Raw genomic sequence first — 12,226 nt, forward strand, 5'->3', positions numbered from 1 at the left:
GACAAGTGGATGATGGATCTTGCTGTCCCTTTGCCCCTGTGACCCTTGGTGGCTGAGGGCCATTCGGAGGAGCCGCCTCTGTCAGTAGTCTGCAGAATCGTCAGTGGAGCGATTTCTCCCTGAATCCTCCTGTGTGTGTCTGGAGGACCATTGTATGACATTTACAAAGGGTTTCCCCAAGCCCTCCTCTGGAGTGGATACCTGGGGCTGGGGCAGAGCATGACATTCAGCTAAAAAAGCAGTAAAATCCAGAGCTGGAGGTAAAGCCTCCAACAAGACAGGCACAGTCTCTGCCCTCCGTGAGTGGACCGTCTGGTGGGGAGAGCGGGCAGTGAACAAATACATTCACATACGACAGTTGCAGCTTAAGAGAGAATACAAGATGCTCTAGGGAGACGGCAGCGTTCACAGTGCTCTGGAATTTGGGGCCTGGAGCCCGCGTTCGTTATGTCAGCCAGGTTTGCTAGTTACTATCTAATGTGACCTTGGACCAGTCATTGAACCTCTCTGCGACAGGATAATCGTAGCTGATGGTGAAGATGAAATGCGTCGATGCTGCAGAGTTCTTAGAATCGTGCTCGCCTCTAGCAAGCGTGCAGTGAATATCAGCTATTGCTGTTATTGTTCTTGGCCTACTTAAGGGGTTTGGGCAAGAGTTCCTCTGATCTGAGACTTAAAGAATGAGTAGCAGTTAGTCACAGGGGGATGAAAAATTGCTCCCTGTAGACAGAAGAGCTGAGAGAGAGGGACCCCAGGAAGTCTGGTAGGACAGCAGCACTGAGCCTGAGAGGCAGAGAGGCAAGAATCGGCTGGGGAGGGAGATGGGGCCAGATCACGCTGTGTTCCATAGACCGTGAAAGTACGCCCTTCATCCTGCGGGCCAGGTAAGCCATCGGAACATTTCAGACAGAAGTGTGACCTGGAAGGTTGCAGAATGGAGAAGTGGGATTCTGGGTCAAAGGCTGGAGTGGAGATTCACATAAGGAAAGATAGCAGCTTAAATTCAGGTGCTAGAGGTGGGGACGTTTGAGAGAGATTTAAAGAGGAAAATTCCTAAGATTTGTTGATGGACAGGATGTAAAGATGAAGAAGAGGGATTTTCAGATTTGAAAAGGAAGGGTGATCAAAGATGAATTTCAGGCATCAAACTTGGACAGAGATGAGGGGGACATGGGACAAGTAGGAAAATCATTCCTTAACCATTTATGAGGGTCTCCTTTGTTCTAAGCACTGGGCTGACTCTGGGGACACAGTGGGGGGCCAGATCAGACATCAGTGTTGCCCTCATTGAGTTTACTGTGGGAAGATGAACTAAAGAATAAGATAAGTAAATGTAAAATGACGACTCTGAAAGGTGATGAAGAGACAGGGAGGCTAGGAGAAAAGTGATCCACAAAGGGATTTGATGTGGCCAGAAGTCAGGAAAGGCTTCCTAATAGCTGAGCTGTGATTGAAGGAAGAGAATTCCTACTGGGTGACGATCCTGAGGACTGTCAGGATGGACGGGGCAGTATGAGCAACAGTCCTGTGGCAAGACAGACCATGGCGTGTGTGCCCACCTGGAAGGCCACTGTGCTTGGAGTGCCGCACACCCAGGGATCTGAAAGAGACAGACATGGCCATAGAGATCCCAGCAGGCCAGATTGGGACTTCTGTTCTCCATTTTAAGAACAATGAGGAACTTTCATTTATGTTTTAAAAAGGTGAGTTTGACTGCAGGCTGGAGAACTGATGGGGTAGGGGCATTGGTCAAGAATGGACATCCAGGGGACTTCCCTGGTGGTCCAGTGGTTAAGATTCTGCCTTCCAATGTAGGGGGGCCTGAGTTCAATCCCTGGTCAGGGAATTAAGATCCCACATATTGAGCATTGTGGCCAATAAATAGATAAATAAATAAATAAAAGAATGAGCATCTGCACCCCAGTCAGAGGGATGTGGTCATTCTCTAAGTCAGTGATGGTGGAGGCTTGGGCTTGGGTGGGGCAGAGACATAGAAACAAGTGAACTGCTTTGTGAATATTTCAAAGGTAAGGGAGGTCTGACTTGGGAAGAGACTGGCCTAAGTAAGGGAGAGGGAAGTATCAAGAACAACTCCTGCGGTGTTCTTCTGCCTCCAGGTCAGGAATGGTGTCTTTGTGTGAGAAATGGGGAATACCAGAAGGAGACTGGGTTGAGGGGAAGATCCTGATTTTGGTTTTGGGGCTTGTTGAGCTTGGAGTGATGTCAAGACATCCAAGTGGTGATATCAACTAGGAAGTTAGATTAGGGGTTGGGATTTTGGAAAGGAGGTCTGGAAATGTCACTTCATGAGTCACCTGTGCCTAAGCGGTCAGTGGGGCCAGAGGGCTGGAGGGCAGCGCCCAGGGAGAATGGGCTGAGTGGGAGGTGGAGAAGCCTATGGACTAAGCTTTGAGGAACTTCAACAGTGAACGGTCTAGAAGGGGAGCTTGATCTGCACGGGAGACACAGCAAGAGCCGCCTGAGAGGTGGGATGGCCGGAATGTCCAGCAATGTCCAACTGGGCTGAGAAGCCAAGCGAGGGAAGGGCTCAAAAGTACCCACTGGACTTAGTGCCGGGGAAGTCACTGGTGATTTTAGCAAGAGCTGATACTATAAGACCATGGTTGCCAACCTGGGGCAATTTATACCTCCTGACCCCTTTCTGGGATATTTGTAAATATCTGGAGACATTTTTTTTGGCCATCACAACTTGGGATCTAGAAGGAAGAGGCCAGCGAAAGTGAAAGTCACTCAGTTGTGTCCGACTCTTTGCAACCCCATGGATTGTAGCCCACTGGGCTCCTCTGTTCATGGGATTCTCCAGACAAGAATACTAAAGTGGATTGCCATTTCCTTCTCCAAGGGATCTTCCCAACCCAGGGATCGAACCTGGGTCTCCTGCATTGCAGTCAGATTCTTTACTGTCTGAGCTACCAGGGAAGCCGGGGATGTTGCTAAACCTTTGATAATACACAGGGCAGCTTCCTACAACAAAGAGTGGTGTGGCCTCGCTTGTCAATAGATGGGAGTTGAGAAATCCTGAAGAAGAGTAATGAAATAAGAACCTCATTAGAATGGAGGTGACTAGTTTAGTCACCTTTCAGAAGTTTGATGAGAAGTAAGAAGTGGAAGAGAGACATAGGAAGGGTGATGGCTAAGGGAAGACTGGGGTTAAGGAGGTTTTTGTATTTTTTAAAGTGGGGTGCCCTTTATTCAGACACATGCATCAGAGTTGGCTTCTAAGTCTCAGACACAGGTTAACTTTACTTAGGTTTCCTTGATTATATTTTAAATTAATTATTTTTGACTGTGTTGTTCACTGGGTGAATGAATGAACCACATTCATTGCTGCATGTGGGCTTTCTCTAGTTGTGGCGAGCAAGGGCTATTCTCTAGTTGCGATGCGCAGGCTTCTCATGACGGTGGCTTGTGGAACACAGGCTCTAGGTGCGTTGGCTTCGTAGTTGTGGTGCACGGGCTTAGTTGCTAGTGACGTGGGATCTTCCTGGGCCAGGGATCAAACCCATGTTCCCTGCATTGGTAGATGGATTCTTATCCATTGGATCACCATGGAAGTCCCTAAGGGAGTTAATGAGACTTTAACTTCCTTAAAAAACCCATTGGAGGAAGTCTGTCTGAATATACAGTAGAAATAGACACAATGGGTAAGCTTTTATGTTGCCTGAGAAGGTTCACATGGAGACATTTGATGTGGAGAGGCGGTAGGTCAATGTTTTTTCTGTCCCTTGAGGACTATCTTAGAGATTTGGAGCTGATGAAGGGAGTTAGCTATAGTTGATCAAATGATGATTCTCCAAAGATGGCCAGGCCTTCCCCTGGACCCCGTGAATGTGTTATCTTATATGGTAAAAGGGACTGCACGTGTGATCAAGTTAAGGATTTTGAGATGGAGAAATTGTCTTGGGTTACATGGCTGGTACCAGTGCAGTTACAAGCTTCTTTATAAGAGGAGGGCAGGAGAGGCAGCGTCAGAAAGAAAACACTGGAAGATGCTGTCCTGCTGGCCGTGAAGATAGGGAAGGAGCCAGGAGCCAAGGCATGCAGGCGCCTCCAGAAACTAGGAAAGGCCAGGAAACAGATTCTTCCCTCATGCCTTTTGAAAAACACTCAGCCCTGCCAACACCTGATTTTAGGATTCCTTACTTCCAGAAAAGCAAGACAACACATTTCTATTGTTTTAGCCATTGTGTTTGTGGCCATTTGTTATAGCAGTCAGTTCAGTTCAGTTCAGTTCAGTCACTCAGTCGTGTCCGACTCTTTGTGACCCCATGAATCGTAGCACGTCAGGCCTCCCTGTCCATCACCAACTCCCGGAGTTCACCCAGACTCACGTCCACTGAGTCAGTGATGCCATCCAGCCATCTCATCCTCTGTCATCCCCTTCTCCTCCTGCCCCCAATCCCTCCCAGCATCACAGTCTTTTCCAATGAGTCAACTCTTCGCATGAGGTGGCCAAAGTACTGGAGTTTCAGCTTTAGCATCATTCCTTCAAAAGAACACCCAGGGCTGATCTCCTTCAGAATGGACTGGTTGGATCTCCTTGCAGTCCAAGGGACTCTCAAGAGTCTTCTCCAACACCACAGTTCAAAAGCATCAATTCTTCCGCACTCAGCTTTCTTCACAGTCCAACTCTCACATCCATACATGACCACTGGAAAAACCATAGCCTTGACTAGACAGACCTTTGTTGGCAAAGTAATGTCTCTGCTTTTGAATATGCTATCTAGGTTGGTCATAACTTTCCTTCCAAGGAGTAAGCATCTTTTAATTTCATGACTGCAATCACCATCTGCAGTGATTTTGGAGCCCCCAAAAATAAAGTCTGACACTGTTTCTACTGTTTCCCCATCTATTTCCCATGAAGTGATGGGACCGGATGCCATGATCTTCGTTTTCTGAATGTTGAGCTTTAAGCCAACTTTTTCACTCTGCTCTTTCATTTTCATCAAGAGGATTTTTAGTTCCTCTTCACTTTCTGCCATAAGGGTGGTGTCATCTGCATATCTGAGGTTCTTGATATTTCTTCCATTATAGCAGTAGTGGGACTCTAATCCAGTGTTTTGGAGGGGATGGCTGCTAAAGTGTGTGGAGAGGTGGAGAGAGGTATCTTGAGACAGAGGAGAAAGTGAGTTCAGGCTGGGGTTGGGGGAGAGGTGGAGGTGCCCACGGGATGCCCAGGTGGAGCTGTCCCGAGGCACATCGGTGTGTGTGGGTCTGCAGCCTAGGGGGGAAAGCCAAGCATATAAACTTATGCAGCCGAAGCCCTGGGAAGGGATGGGCAGAGGGCGAGAAGCTTGAGGCTTGAGAGCCCATTGGCTCGGGGGGCACACAGGTCCTGGTATTCTTGGCAGGGACGGTTGCTGCCACCTTGCTGTGGATTGAGGTGTGAGTAGGAGGAGAGGAGGGGAAGCCAGCAAGGATGATCAGCTTGTTTTCAAAGTCTGGCTGCTCATTGATCAATTATTATATGCCAGGTGTTTACCTCATTCTTCCTCCAGATAGTCCCGCAGGTGGAGGTGGCTGCCCTTCAGATGGAGGGTGCTGGGACTGAAGAGGTTCAGTAAGCGACCCTCAGCTCCTGTAGGTAGTACCTGGCAGACCTTGGGTTCCTTCAAAGATAGGATGTGTGATGCCTGGGGCTTTAAGGAGTTCGTTCGTGGGAAGACATGTGTGGTTATGTGATTAAATTCAGTTATTCAATTCATCTTCATAGAGCAACTCCCATGTACTAGGTACTGCACAGGAAGTTCTAGAGGTAACAGAAATGCACGGAGTTTGCTCTCTGTTCTTATAGAGTCTGTGGTCCAGCCATGGCAGCCGGGGCCAAGGGAGATGAGAGGCGGGAGGCCTATTCCCAGCCCAGAGTGTTGCTGGTAGTTGTGGTACTGCAGCAGACAGGAGGGGCGGGGAGAAGACGAGTTGGTTTTGGCTGGGCAGATTGGGGATGGGTTTTGAAGGACGGGTAGGAGTTCAGTAGAGGAGGCCGATGCCTTCTCAGCCTGTGGGAAAGTCTCAGGGGAGAAAATCTCATACCCAGGGAAGGGCTAGGGGAGATCCCTTTCTTTCCCACCACAGTCTACTCCTGGGACGGCCCAGCCAGGGAAGCTTGGGATCTCTAAAGCAGGCATCTTCCCCAGGTTCATGGCCTGGCATGGGTCTGGGGTCTAAAGAAAAGGGAGAATAGGAAGGTCTGGAGTTTGCAGCCTGGTCCTAGACCAGCTCTTCCTGTCAAGGGTGGGCGTGGCCCGCGGTTAGGGGCGTGGCCAGAGGCAGCTATGTTGCTTCCTTGGAGGTTCCTTCCAAGGGCCTCTGAGCTGTGCCACGGGCATGGGTGTAGGGCCGGTGTGGCTGGAGGTCACCATACCACATGGAGACTTTGACTTTTGTGATCCAGGGACATGAGAGGTGTTGAAGGCCTGGAGAGAACAGAACTACAAAATGGCTTGAGCAGTGCCTGTGTGGGTGGGTGTGTGTGTTCTCAACTGGGGCCTCAGCTGGGGCAAAGCAGGAATGAGGAACAGCTTGCTCAAACGATGGGTTGGCTCAGTGGTGTGAGAAAGGACAAATGGCCTGAACCACGGCCCCAATTTTGGACCAGGATCTAGAAGCCCCACTTCCTGAATAAACTGCATTCACGTGTCAGATCCTGTCCCAAAGCCATACTTGATCTTGTCTGTTCTTGACCTTCTGCCTGCCTTCCAAAGCCCTGGTCTCCATCCAACAGAACACATTTCCTCCCATAATTCAGTATGTAGCGTCTCAGTGGAAGCAATGGCGGTGCTCTAAGGATAAGCATAGCCGTTTATGTTTATTGAGCGCCTACTATGTATCTGGCTCTGTGCTCGACACTTCACAGCATGATCCTATTTGATCCTAGTGATGCCCTTGTGAAGCGGGTATTAGTCTATTCGTTACTCTGCTGAGAAGCTTGAGGCCTGGAGAGGAGAAGTCATTCTGCACACAGCTGAACAGCTACTGAGTAACTGAGCTGAGAGTCGAACCTGAGCAGTCTGACTCTAGAACCCACTCTCTCATTCAGCCTCCGGGTCCTCTCCTCCCGGACTTGTCTGGCCTATTCCTGCCTCCTGGCCTCAGTTGACTTTCTTCCTCTCATCCTTCCAGCCCAGTACAAGGTTCCTTTCCATCTCCCCTCAGCGTGGAGGCAAGCTGGTCCCATTGGCTACAGTGTGATGGAGGTGCGGGGCCCAGATTGAGATGAACCACATGGCCATCTCCACTTTCTATCTCTCCTTTAAGGCCTGACCTCCTCGGGAGGAGTTTTATTTATTATTTTCGGCTGCACTGGGTCTTCGTTGCTGCTTCAGGCTTTCTCTAGTTGCCGGGAGCAGGGGCTACTCTTGGTTGCAGCGTGTGGGCTTATTGTGGTGGCTTATTGTTGTGTAGCACGGACTCTAGGTGCCCAGGCTTCAGTAGTTACCGCACACGGGCTCAGTAGTTTCAGCGTGTGGGCTCCTAGGGCATGTGGGCTTCAGTAGCTGTAGTACATAGGCTCAGTAGTCGTGGCACATGGGCCCAGGTGCTCTGCAGTATGTGGAATCCTCCCATACTAGGGATCAAACCTATGTCCTCTGCACTGGGGGGTGGGCTCCCATCCACTGTGCCACCAGGAAGCCCCTCGGAAGGAGTTTTGCCTTCACTTCTGGATGTTTGGAAAAGAAATGCCCCTTCCTCTACTTTCTCATCTTCCTGGAAATATACAGACTCCATGAATCATTGCCAGGCTTGCCAGGCTGCCCTCAGACACTACAGGCCAGAGACGATGCTGCAGGCATGAGGTGCCTGGGGAGTACCAGGCAGCCATGTGGTTTGGGAAAGAGGCAGAAGAAAGAGGAGTCCAGCACAGGGTTTCTATTTAAATGTTTCACTGAGGCCCAGTCTGGTTCCTGAAGGGATTTAGGGCAGCCTAGCAGGATCTATAAAATATAACACGATAGCATATTAAAACTGGGAGAGAGAGAAGAAAGAAAAACAAGGGTGGAGATCCTAAATGGAGCCAGGAATGAGGCTAAAAATGCATACCATGATGACCTGTGTGTGCACTTTTAGCTATAGAGGTTCCAAATTTGGCGGCCACTGGGAAGAGGCAAGCTGACTCGGCTACCAGTGCTTTCTGGCCATAGTGTAAGAAGTCGCAGGTAGCTCCCGAGGAGGCCTGCTTCTCTGGGTGGATCCTGGGCGGGAGGCTTCCCAGGGCCCCTTTTAAAGAGGACACCGTGCAGTGGGATCGCTCCCCTGCTGTCAGCTGGTCTCTCTGCCTGCCAGACTCCTACTGTTCTGGGGAGAAGCAGACGTGAAATGCGACTTCGGGGTTTTCCATTTCAGCTTCCATCATAAAGTGGAGATTTATTTTAAAACTTAAGATTGGGTGTGCAAAGGCTTGTGACACGCCCTCCAGAACAGAGTCTGAAAACCCCTGGGTTGATGGGAGAGATGAAGTGTGAGCAGATGGTTGCAACAGCGCAAGACGTCAGGGGAGGCAGGCAGGTCTGACCGGGCTTGGGGGTGGGCAGGGCTCAGAGAAGGGAAGAGAAGAGTAACGGGCTGGTCCAGGAACGGAAGAATGCACATTTGAAGCAGGTCGGGCTTCTGGGTGTGTTTGAGAATCTGAGCAACTGAGTTTCATGCTTATTTACTCTTTATTCTGAAATTTCAAACTCTGCAAAAGCATAAGAATTGTATGATCAGGAGCCACACACCCTGCGTCTAGCTCCACCTGTTGCTAACATTTTATAACAATTGCTTCAGTCTCTCTCTGTATGTCCTGGCTTCCCTGGTGGCTCAGACAGTAAAGAATCTGCCTGCAGTGCAGGAGACCCAGGTTCAATCCCTGGGTCGGGAAGCTCCCCTGGAGAAGGGAATGGCAACTCGCTCCAGTATTCTTGCCTGGACAGAGGAGCCTAGTGGGCTACAGTCTATGGGATTGCAAAGAGTCAGACACAACTGAATGACTAAGCACCACACAGCACAGCATAGCTACCTCCAGGCACGTACACAACACACACACACACACACACACACACACACACACACATTCTTTTTTTTTTTTCTGAACTATTTGAGACCTAGTTGCAGGTATCAGGCTTCGTGGCCATGCAGCGTCTGTCACCGTTATCCAGCTCTGCAGTTGTACCGTGAAAGCATTCACAGACAGTACGTGCATGAGCAAGTGTCGCTGGGTTCCAATAAAACTTTATTTATAAACACTGATGTGAATTTCGTATAATTTCAAATGAAATTTGAATTTATATAAGTTCTGAAAATCATACAAATGAAATTATATGGAAAAGGTTTCAGTTATGAAAAACAAGCAGAACCGTGCTTAACTCACAGGCTGTGAAAACAGATGAGGGGTTGGATTTGACCTGCCAGCGGTGGTTTGTTGATCCCTGTCCTATGTAATCAGAGTATAGTTATTATACTCAGGATACAGTACTGTCTCAACTATAGTCCTTATTCAGATTTTCCCAATTGCCCTGAGTGACGGCCCTGATAGTCTTCCCGCCGCTCAGGACCCACTCAAGCATCACACATCGTATTTGGTTGTCACGTCTCACTAGTCTGCTTTATTCTGGAACAGCTGCCCAGATTGTGTTTCTCGTTCACAGTATTGCTACTTTGGAAGAGTTCAGGACAGTTCTTTGCAGACCCTTCCACAGTTTAGATTTGCCCGATTGTTTCCTCCCGATCGATTCAGGTTATAGATTTTTGGCACTGGGTATGTTGTGTCTCTCGCTGCAGATAGCGAGAGCCTGTGATGTCCGTTTGTCTTCTCTTTAACTCAGTGCTTTCAGCAACTATTGGTGATTCTTGCCTATATCAATTATTTTTCATGGCTTGAAAGGATTTTTAATCATTCCTTCTACACTTATGACTGAATATTCTTCTGTTTCAAAGAAGTGCTCAACTTTCTCCCTCGCCCCATCCCTTAAGATTATTTTTACTACCAGTATGGACTCACGGATGTTTTTTTCCTTCATTGTGCTATAGTCCATTCCTCTCATTATGCGTTTTGAGCTTTAGATTGCCCTAGAGTTGGCCAGCAAGAACCGATTCAGACTGGCTTCTTGTCCTTCTTTTACTGTTTCCTTATTTTCTAGTGGAAAGTTTTTTTTTTGCCCCAACACAGGGCATGCAGGATCTTTAGTTCCCTGACCAGGAATTGAACTTTGCCCCCTGCAGCGGAAGCACAGCATTGTAACCATTGGACTGCCAGGAAAGTCCCAAAGAAGATGTTCTAGACATCTCTCTTAGGAGCTCAAATGTGATTTAGTGAGAAATAGTTTGTAGAAATCAAATCTCTGGGCACTAGATGTTCCAGAGATTGCTCCTGGGGTGTCCTTGCTTCTAAGCCTGAACTAGGTTTGAGGGGTGAGTTAAAGTGAGTGGCCAGTGGAGTCAGGAACCGAGGGAACACGGAATCACAAGCAGTGGGCATAGCATGTACAAAGGTCCAAGGGCACGTGTGTAATGTTGAGGTGGGGGAATGGTAATAGGGCACAGGGTACTCTGTAATAGGGTGATAGAGGTACAAGGTGTGCTGAGACGGAAAAGTGGAAGATGATGCTAGAAAACAGTTGCTTTTCTCACGTTCTAAGATGTTATGGATCTTAAAACACTATTGAATGAATGACAGTGTCAGCTTTTCTAGGAATTTAAATATGGACCTCAACCCTAAGGTTCCTCTTAATGTCAGAAGCATTAAATGGCATGACTTGTATAACTTTTGTTATACAAGTAGTTTTGTTATTAAATCATGAACCAAACCAAAGATATCCCCACTCTCCACAAAAATGCTCTAGTTAACTAGTTTTGGCTGGAACTGACTCTATAATTCTTAAAATCTACTATATGGAACAAAAATAAAACATGAAAAACTATTCTGAATTTTCAATATAAACCAACTGCTAACTTGACCTTCAACTTTCCTTGCCTCCTCAGCACTTCTACTGCAGTTGTTTCTCACTTGTGTTATATTGGAGGCTTCCCTGGTGGCTCAGACGGTAAAGCGTCTGCCTGCAATGCGGGAGACCCGGGTTCGATTCCTGGGTCGGGAAGATCCCTTGGAGAAGGAAATGGCAATCCATTCCAGCACTCTTGCCTGGAGAATCCCAGGGACGGGGGAGCCTGGTGGGCTGCCGTCTATGGGGTCGCACAGAGTCGGACACGACTGAGCGCCTCAGCAGCAGCAGCAGCAGGAGCTTCCATACTGGTTTCCATAGCGGCTGCAGCAATTTTCGTTCCTGAAACAGTGCTCAGGGGTTCCCTTTGGTCCTCATCCTAGTCAGCGCTTGGTATTTCTTGTCTTTTTGATGAAAACCATTCTGACAGGTGTGCCGTGATATCTCATTGTGGTTTTAATTTGCATTTCCATGATGATTGGTGATGCTGAACATTTTTTCAAGGACGTGTTGGTCAGGTGTCTGACTTTTATCGTTTCAGTTCAGTTGCTCAGTCATGTCCGACTTTTGCGTTTATCATTTATGGAGTCCCAATTATTTATGATTATATTAATTGTACTCTAAAGTTACTTTAAAAGGTTTAAACATAGAAACTAAATAAATACAGCATTTCACACAGCTTTTAAACAACTATTAAACCGAGACAAACTTACGAATATAAAATGAACAGAACTACACAAACCAACGTAATTCAAATGAACAAAATCAGTGTTCTGTGTTGGATCATGTGTTACTGAAACTAAATCGCAGTTTATAGGGTGAATACGACAGTGACGACTTCAACACAGATTCTTCTGAGTTTGGCATGCCTCTCTGCTTTTGTGTGCCATGTGACACTTTTATTTTCTTTATTTGTTTGTCTCTATTTAAAACACTGGGCGATCTTTTGTTAATACAACTGCCACAGTGTTTCTTAGTCTTTGCCAGGAAGCATTATTTACATATTAAAGTTTGTTCTTTTGTCATTAGCTCATGGCAAGTAGTAATAATTGTACAGTCAGTCAGCTGTAACAGTGTAACAAGCTACCTCCAAATGCAGTGCAATAGAATGAGGGTCTGTAAATGTTTGTGTGAACGGCCAGATAGTAAGTCTTTTAGGCTTTGTGGCCCATATGTGTCTGTCGCACTACTCAACTCTGCCATCCATCAGTGTGAGAGCAGCCAGAGGTGTGTGTATTCTAAGACTTTGTTTATGGAGGCTGAAATTTGAATTCCATGTGATTTTC

General features: G+C 47.6%; 1 protein-coding gene across 3 annotated transcripts in view; it reads left to right on the forward strand.

Annotated features, from left to right (window-relative positions):
• PRDM11 (PR/SET domain 11) overlaps positions 1–12,226 on the forward strand; it is a 90,417-nt gene that overhangs the window by 41,672 nt on the left and 36,519 nt on the right. The window lies entirely within an intron of this gene.

Source organism: Bubalus kerabau, chromosome 15 (assembly GCF_029407905.1).
Source record: "Bubalus kerabau isolate K-KA32 ecotype Philippines breed swamp buffalo chromosome 15, PCC_UOA_SB_1v2, whole genome shotgun sequence".
NCBI classification, from domain to species: domain Eukaryota; kingdom Metazoa; phylum Chordata; class Mammalia; order Artiodactyla; family Bovidae; genus Bubalus; species Bubalus kerabau.